This window comes from Carcharodon carcharias, chromosome 2 (assembly GCF_017639515.1).
Source record: "Carcharodon carcharias isolate sCarCar2 chromosome 2, sCarCar2.pri, whole genome shotgun sequence".
In the NCBI taxonomy this organism is placed as follows: Eukaryota; Metazoa; Chordata; class Chondrichthyes; order Lamniformes; family Lamnidae; genus Carcharodon; species Carcharodon carcharias.
In genome coordinates this window covers 121,732,059-121,740,863 of record NC_054468.1, presented here as the reverse complement: position 1 = coordinate 121,740,863, position 8,805 = coordinate 121,732,059, and the positions used below count along the sequence as shown (strand labels likewise).

At 43.7% G+C, this 8,805-nt stretch overlaps 1 non-coding gene across 1 annotated transcript; it reads right to left on the bottom strand.

The window, feature by feature from the left end:
* Positions 1-5,013: 5,013 nt before the first annotated feature.
* On the bottom strand, positions 5,014-5,120 carry LOC121275503. The gene has a single exon (XR_005942475.1). It is a non-coding gene; the product is annotated as a U6 spliceosomal RNA (small nuclear RNA).
* Positions 5,121-8,805: the final 3,685 nt, after the last annotated feature.

The following is an 8,805-nucleotide window of genomic DNA, read 5'->3' as shown; positions in this document are numbered from 1 at the left end:
TGGAATTGTTGGTCACATTCAAACGCATAATGATTTTCGGGCACAGCTTTCAGAGCTGTTCTATAGCTCTCATGCTTCTCGACTCCTAGTCAAGTGATTGAAGTTGTCAAGAATCCCTTCTGCAGACGCTTTGATGAAAGAGATGTGCATATTGAAAGCAGTGAACATTTCAAAAATGATTTTTAATGATCAGAAAGAACAAGGGGAGACCTACCTGTGTTTCCATAGAAATTTCTATTGGGATGTTTTCCTGATTGCTGCTGTAAGTCTGGGTAAACCATCTCCATAGGGTTTACACCAATCTCCTGCTGAATTTACACTGGCTGGTTGGGAAACTCCCAGAGCTTCCAATATCACAACATTTGGCTCCATTACTTGATGGGTGAGGTTAGTTCTGCTATTAAGTCACTCACTGCGCCTCTTGACATACTTGTCCTGCATTTGCGGTTTAATTTCAAATAATCCTCTGGATTAATCTCTTTGATTTCACTTGGCATTATCTGTCTATCTATGACCTGTCTTCTCAGTTCACGGCCAAATGCTGGTAAGTTTTTGTGACGTTCCTGCATGACTCATTCTCCTGACATTAAAGATCAACCTCATGGGTGAAGGATCATTGGGGTGAACTGAATCTGTGCATTAGAACTGGTGCAAGCACCAATTATGGCTGCAATTTTAACCGGGTGGGATGTTAAAGTGTGAAAAAATCTTAAACCCCGATGCCCAACCCACCCACCCACCCACCCACTTCTAGTTTCAATGGAGGAAGAATGGGTCTGGGCAGCCATATCGCTTCCAGGAAGACAGGTTGCTCATTTAAACATTTTAATGAGGCTGACTGCCTTGGGTTTTAGCCATGTTTCAAGTGCACCCTTGAGCTGCCGGGTTTTCCAGGCCTTGAGGAAACTCAGCAGCTCAAGGAATGTAAGGATGGCTGCATGGAGCAGGTACCTACTTTCCCAGCACAGCTTGTGGGCCAGAGGTTCAGGAGTGATTCTCCACCACTTGCTGAAGCTAACCTGTTCCCTGTGCCATGTGATTGGACCCCAGCTCACGATTACCCCAAATCTCCAAACCACATTGTACCCTTCCTTCCTCCACCACCACAACAGCAACCCCCCCCCCCCCCCCCCCCCCCCCCTCCACTCCCCCTCCCCCCCCCCACCCCCCCACCCACGGTCCCCGCCTCCTATTGTGATCTCTACACTAAGCATTAGGAAACTACCAGTTCCTTTGTTGCGCTCTCTTCTGGAGTGTTCTCCATCCAACAGGAAGCTGAACCTGCCAATCAGGCTGGCCCCTTGGTGGGGAGTCTGCTGAGAACAAAAACACACTTTTTGTTCTCAAACTCAATGCTGATGAGCCCTCCCCTATGACCCAGCTTGAAAATCCCACCCCAGTAAATATTGGGCCCTCTGTGTTTGGGCGCACTTACACAGTGGGTGGTATATTTTGCAAGGCTTCAGGCCACCAGCAAACTCACAGCTGCTTGGAAAATCATAGCTGATGTTCTCAGAGTCTTCTGTCCATCAATATCAATGGATGGGAACTCATGGGGCATATATCATATCTTGACAGTCTCCATGGCTTTTCCATGGGGCTTTACACCCCACTTAATGAGAATCCTGACTAAAACTTGGTGAGTTTGCCACCAGTCTGTAAATGACTTGGGGTTTGGAAATGTGTCTGAATCCAGTGCACAGCTGTGCAGCTGATGGAAGTCCTGCTCTGCCTTTGGTACCAGAGCCAATGGGTAGCCCCAGTTACCCTGTCTACCCTCAGCAACAGATCTACCCGTACCACAGTAAAGAGCAATGCACAAGGAGGCAGCAGCATAGCAAGGGTACGAAGACAAAAAGTGCCATCTCTTGGAAATGAGGGGTGATATTGGCACCCTGCTGTCAGTAGTGGTAAAACTGGCAGTGTCACTGGGCTGTGTTGCCCCAATCTCCTTCCCAGCAATGATAGGCAGTGATGGAGGTATAGATGTACCGTCACTAAACATAGCAACTCATCTTAATACAATCATTAAAAAAAAACAAACTAAGTACTGGGGTTCATTTCTAGCGGGATAGAATTGAAAAGCAGAGAAAGTATGTTAAACTTGCATAAATCTTTAGTTAGACCACACTTGGAGTACTGTTTTATACCATTGTATAAAAAAGGATATAGAGAGATTGGAGAAGGTGCCAAAAAATGGATTAACTAGACCGATACCAGAACTGAGAGATTACATCTATTGGAAAAGATTGACCAGGCTGAGGCTCTCTTCCTTCCAGCAAAGGGGACCTGATAGAGGTCCATAAGGTTATGATAGGGTAGATGTAGAGATGAGGTTTCTATTTATGAGTGAGACCAAAACCAGGGTCATAAATATAAGAGACTCTCTAATAAAACTAATGGACAATCCAGGAGAAACTTCTTTACTCAGAGAGTGATGAGAATGTAGAACTCACTAGCACAGGGGTTAGTTGAGGGAACCTGGAGAAGCATGAAAGGAAGAATGAAATAGAAGGATGCACTGATAGGGTGAGTTGAAGTGGGGTGGGAGGAGGCTTGTGAGGAGCATAGATATGAGCATGAACCAAATGGACTGAATGGCTTATTTCTGTACTGTAATTACTGTATAATTTGAGGATAAGTGAATTTGTAGTTCCCAGGTGCCCTGTTTTAACACATTGGTGCCTACGCTAAATATGAGCAGAAGAAAACTGAGATAGATATCTATCTTGAGAAAGATATGTGACAGTACTAGAGCACAGGCTCCATCAACTGCGCTCTGTGAGCTGCCACTCAACTTGTACAAGATTCCATGGCGCTCAGCAATAGAATATTTGCAGAGTCTGTGACTCACCGACAGCCAATTCTGCACTTTCAAGGGAATGCACAAAATGTCTATTTCACAAGCAAATTGTGGGTTCTCATTCCAGAATGAAGTCTGTTTGGTTGCTCAGACACATGGAGGAACCACTTGAAATGCAGCGCTTATTCCTGTGGCCAAACCCTTACACTAAGAACCTCACACAATGTATATTTAAGATGCAGAGGCATCACCGAGTAGATGCTTGGTTGGCTAAAACAATGATTTTCGTGTTTGGAGAAAAGAAAAAGAAAGTTCATCTAGCTCTTTTCTTGACTTCAGGACGTCCTAAAGTATTTCACAACCAATTAAATACTTTTGAAGTGGAATCACTGTTGTGATGTAAGAATGTTGTAATCCATACCAGTGTTCTCTCTGTCTCTCTGTTTTACCCTGCAGAGGATTGGAAGGATGGTAATGTAGTACTGCTCCATGTTACACAATATAGCCATCAATAGACACATAAATGTATTGCTACAAAATGATGAATCCACAAAATAGGATACCAGAGAATTACATAGAATGTACAACATGGGAACAGGCCATTCGGCCCATGTCGGAGTTTATGCTTCTCAGGAGCTTCCTCACACCCTCCTTCGCTATACCCTATTGTATATCCTTCTCTTTTTTTCCTCCCTCATGCTTTAATTTAGCTTCTCCCCTTCAATGATGCAGGAGGAGAAGCGAGCAGGGGATGAGAATGACGATGTATTCGGGAAAATGCAGCAATTCCCCATCTCTTTTATGACCTAGAGATTCGGAGACCAGTAGTCAGAGAATTATCTCACAGAGACCACCCATAGAGATGTCACAAGACCCAAGACGAAGGACGGAGAGGCTGCACGAGATGGGTATTGTATATCTCCAGGGTGGGAGGCCTAACGCCTGATCCCCAGTGGGCGGGTAAGGTGGACAATTTGTACATAATGGTTAAATGAACTTGTGTAGTCTGGCATTTCGATTAGTTTTTACCTTGTTTAATTATTTGGGAGTGGTTACACGGTGTTAATTATAACTATGTTAACTAAATACGGCTTTTTCCTCGGGTTAATGTAAATAAATAATTAATAAAGTAACACACATTCAGATGATATAATTCAGGGTAGGTCTTCAGACCACTAACCATGTGACTGGCTACCTAGTTTCATCAGTACCTAAGTGACGAACATCCATGCTTACCAAATTTTAACGGGCTGAAAATCAAGACCAAGCGACCCAGAGCTCCGCTTCCACCTGACTCGCGGCCCTCGGCGGTGACTTTTCGCCGCCCTTGGCTGTGGTTTCCTGGAGTTAAGACACAACGTGGACGAACCCCCTCCACTTCTCTCTCTCTCCCCCCACCCAAACCCACCCCCCACCCCACACCTTAAATCAGCTTATATTTCACCCCTTTCTTGGACTCACTCAAGTTCTGTCGAAGGGTCATGAGGACTCGAAACGTCAATTCTTTTCTTCTCCGCCGATGCTGCCAGACCTGCTGAGTTTTTCCAGGTAATTCTGTTTTTGTCTTTTATGACCCACTTGTTCTCTCAACTCCCATCTTTATGTTTAATTGGTCTTTTCTCTTTCAGAACCCACCATTCCTCAGAAGCTGTCTATTTGGAAACCATTCATTTTAAATGTATGACTTTAAAGTTTAAGGCAATGAGCTGTATCTTTAGGCAAAATTTGATACCACAAATAATGGTGAGGGTTTAGTTTGTGTTGAATATGATGTACCAGCACTGCGCTTTAGGAAAGGATATGAAAGCTTTGGAAAGGGTGCAGAGGAGATTTGCTAGGATGTTGCCAGGGATGAGGGACTTCAGTTCTGTGAAGAGACTGGAGAAGCTGGGGTTGTTCTTATAGCACAGAAGGTTAAGCAGGGATGTGACAGAGCTGTTCAAAATCCATGATGGGGACTAATAGGGTAAATAAGGACAAACTGTTCCCTGTGGCAGGAGAGTCAGACTTTAGATTTAGGGGGATTAGGAAAAGAAACAGAGGTGAGTACAGGGGACATGTTTTTACACAGTGGGTTATTGTGATCTGGAATGCACTGCCAGAAAGAATGGTGGAAGCAGATTCAATAGGAACCTTCAAAAAGGATTAACAGTGAAGTGGAAATGTTTGCAGGGCTATGGGGAAAGGAGAGCAGAAATGTTTTGAAAGTCTTAAATATAGAACGCTTCACGAATTTGCGTGTCATCCTTGCGCAGGGGCTATGTTAATCTTCTCTGTATCGTTCCAATTTTAGTATATGTGCTGCCGAAGTGAGCACGAAAGGAGGGCAGAGGGGAACTAATTGGATAGTTCTGTTAATGGTGTGTTAATTGTATTATCAATGTTAAGGATACACAGGCGAAAGGCATTGATTGATTAAGCACCTTGAGCATATATAAAGAAAGAATTGCCTTCTGCGAGTGGTGGGCACTGCAGAGACTGGAGTGCATCATCAGTCCAGGAACACTATTTTAATTTAATTAGATAGGTTTCCTTTAAAGTCCTGTCTTTTGTTACTGTGCCCCTTAAGGGCTGTCAATTCGTTAACTTGTTAATTAGTTTATTTTTGGGTTTTGAAAGAGTATGGGGAAAGACTTTGCAATGCCTCTTTAAGGGGCTATTAAGTAGTTAATTTGTTCATTTGTTTGATTGTTGTACTCAACAGAATATAAAAACTTCTGTGACTAGTAGCTGCCAAAGGGCTGGAGTGTATCATCAGACCACAAAGCAGCATTTCAATTTAACTTTGATATGTTTCCTTTCCAAGATTTGCCTTTGTTACAGTGTCCCTTTACGGGGTTAGTCTTTTGATTATTTGTTTATTAGTTTTAATTGATATTCAAAAAAGTATAAAAGAAAGGCTCGGCCAGTTCCTGAAATTGGCCAAGTTGGCCATTAACAGGTCCAGGCAGCAGGCTGAAGGGGTCGTTCAGCCGCACTGTCTTCCCCTCTTCTGCAGCTATGTTTGCACCTGGGAATCCCTGGAGAGGGGGCATACGGTGTCTGCTAGTTCCATGAACAGTGGGCAGCACAGGGTCTTGAGTGCATTATCCCCACCCAAAATGTTATTTAAATTGAATTTGTTACATGTCCTTTAAAGTTTAGTTTTTGTTATAGTACCCCTTTAAGGGGTAGTTCATTAGTTAAAACGTATATTAGTTAATTAGTTTATTTTATTGATATGTTATCCAGAACTTTCTGCGTCCTTAGCCAAGCTGTTCTAGTACAGCTACAATGCTGGCATCTACCCGGCTATGTGGAAAATTGCACAGGTATACCCTGTACACAAAAAGCAGGACAAGCAGCCCACTTGATTGGCACCCCATCCACAAACATTCACTCCCTCCACCACCAACGCACAGTGACAGCAGGGTGTACCACCTACAAGATACACTGCAGGAATTCATCAAGGCTCCTTTGACGGCACCTTCAAAACCCACAACCACTACCAATTAATAGGACAAGGGCAGCAGACACATGGGAACACCACCACCTGGAAGTTCCCCTCCAAGTCACTCACCATCCTGGCTTGGAAATATATCGCCATTCCTTCACTGTCGCTGGGTCAAAATCTGGAACTCCCTCCCCAACAGTACTGTGGGTGTACCTACACCACATGGACTGCAGCGGTTCAAGAAGGCAGATCACCGCCACCTTCTCAAGGGCAATTAGGGATGGGCAATAAATGTTGGCCTTGTCAGAAACACCCACATCCCATGAAGGAATTTAAAAAACACAACTATCAAGATAAGGATTTGTGTCTAGTTGTATTTATTCTTTCATGGATTTGGGTGTCACTGGCAAGGCCAACATTTGCTGCCCATGCCTAATTGCCCTTGATTTGAATAGCTTGCTGGGCCATTCCAGAGGGTAATTAAGAGTCAACCACCTTACTGTGGGTCTGGAATCACATGTAGGCCAGATCAGTTAAGGATGGAAGATTTCCATCCTTAAAGGACATCAGCGAACCAGATACAGCCAGATTACAACAATCAATGATAGCTTCATGGTCACCATTAGTAAGGCTAGCTTTCAATTCCAGGTTTTTGTATTAATTGAATTCAAATTCCACCAGCTGCCCAGAGCATTAGCCTCAGTCCAGTGACATTACCACTACGCCATTATTTCCTCCAATGTCTCCCCAATACTTCACCAACTGGCTTGGAATCCAGTTAACCAGCTCATTCAAGGAACCAACACAGGCACGATGGGCCAAATAGCCTCCTTTTTTGTGCTCTATCATTCAATAATTCTAAGATTCTGTATTGGCGTGTCTACCTATGCAGTGGGGATTCCATTGTACTGCTGCAAGGGCTAAGTGTGGGGGCTTTTCTGATATAGCTGACAGCTTACTCAGACTTATGACAAACCCAGATGATGCTGGGTGTCAGAATAACATATCCAGTTCCAGCTTCCGAGGCATTGGTAAGATAGCCAGTGTAGTGGCTATGTACCTGTTCTTGTGCTCCTACTTGTATTGTCGACTGGAAGCCAGTTCTCCTGGGTCATCCTCTGCTCTGCAACACAACAGGATCCATATTTCTGTTCACTGGTCGTCACCTCTGCACCCTTCACACCAATGAGAAGGTGATTCAGCATTTGCTTTGTCATGAATCTAGATTCTCCCTGTTGGCATGTGGTTGACCTGGTGAGGATGTTACTTGCCTGGTGGAGTTATCAAAAAGTTCTGGAAAATTGGTCCTGGGGTGGATAACTGTAAAAGAAGTAAAAGAGTAAAGCCACATTATGGTTGATGTACAGGGCTTGACAGAGCAGATGTGGATAAGATGTTTCCCCTGGTTGGTGGGGTTGGTGGGGGTGGGGGGTGGAGGGTGGTGGGGGCTGGGTTGCAGGGTCTAGAACCAGGGGACACAGTGTCAGAATAAGTGGTCAGCCATTTAGGACCGAGATGAGGAGGAATTTCTTCACTCAGGGGGTGGTGAATCTTTGGAATTCTCTTCCCCAGAGTGATGTGGAGGCTCAGTCATTGAGCATGTTCAAAGCAGACATCAGTAGATTTCTAGATACCAATTACATCAAGGGGTACTGGGATAGTGCAGGAAGATGATATTGAGGTAAAAGGTCAGCCATGATTTAGTTGAAAGGCAGGACAGGCTCAAGGGGCTGAATGGCTTACTCCTGCTCCTTTGTTTCTATGTAATTAGTTTGGCATGTTGTTGCACATCCACACAGCACTGTGGATGTACCTACACCATATGAATTGCAGCAGTTCAAGAAGGCAGCTCACCAACACCTTCTCAAGGGCAACTAGGGATGGGCAATAAATGCTGGCCCAGCCAGCGATGCCCACATCCCAGAAAAGACTAAAAAAACTATAATGCCTAATAGGAAACCATACATGCCCATGAATATAATACGAAGTAGCACTGTTTTAAAAGCGTACATTGCTGCTCACAATATAGAAACAAAAGCTAAACAGATCAGAGGAGAATTTGCCCTTCAAGGGGGAAAACTAAACCCAAAGTAGTCTGCTCATTTATATTCTTAATTACGGTGTGAACAGGCCACTGAAGAATTAGGCCATGGGACTGAGACCTGACCAGGGAGAATAAGGTTGTGTAACCTCGATTTCTGTTCCTTCATATTCCATACGTAATGTGTTTGTACTCTGTAGGAATGGACAGCCAACACACAGTCAATGTGGGAATTGTTCTGCTGGAACTTACAGAAGAAAATTTATTGGTAATTGTCAGTAGAGAAAAGCATATGTGTCACATGATAAATCCTCAGTGCACACCTTTTCCCCCTCAATAAACTCTAATGATGTCATTTACTGTTCCCAGCAGTGTGGAGAACATTGTAGTAATCTTCATTCTTCAACTGATGATCCAGCAATAATAATATATCATGGTGCAATTAATAATGTATGATAATAAAAATAATGTTATGATTAATGTTATTTAACTGATGATTTCATAGTAATATAATGTGGTTAATAATGC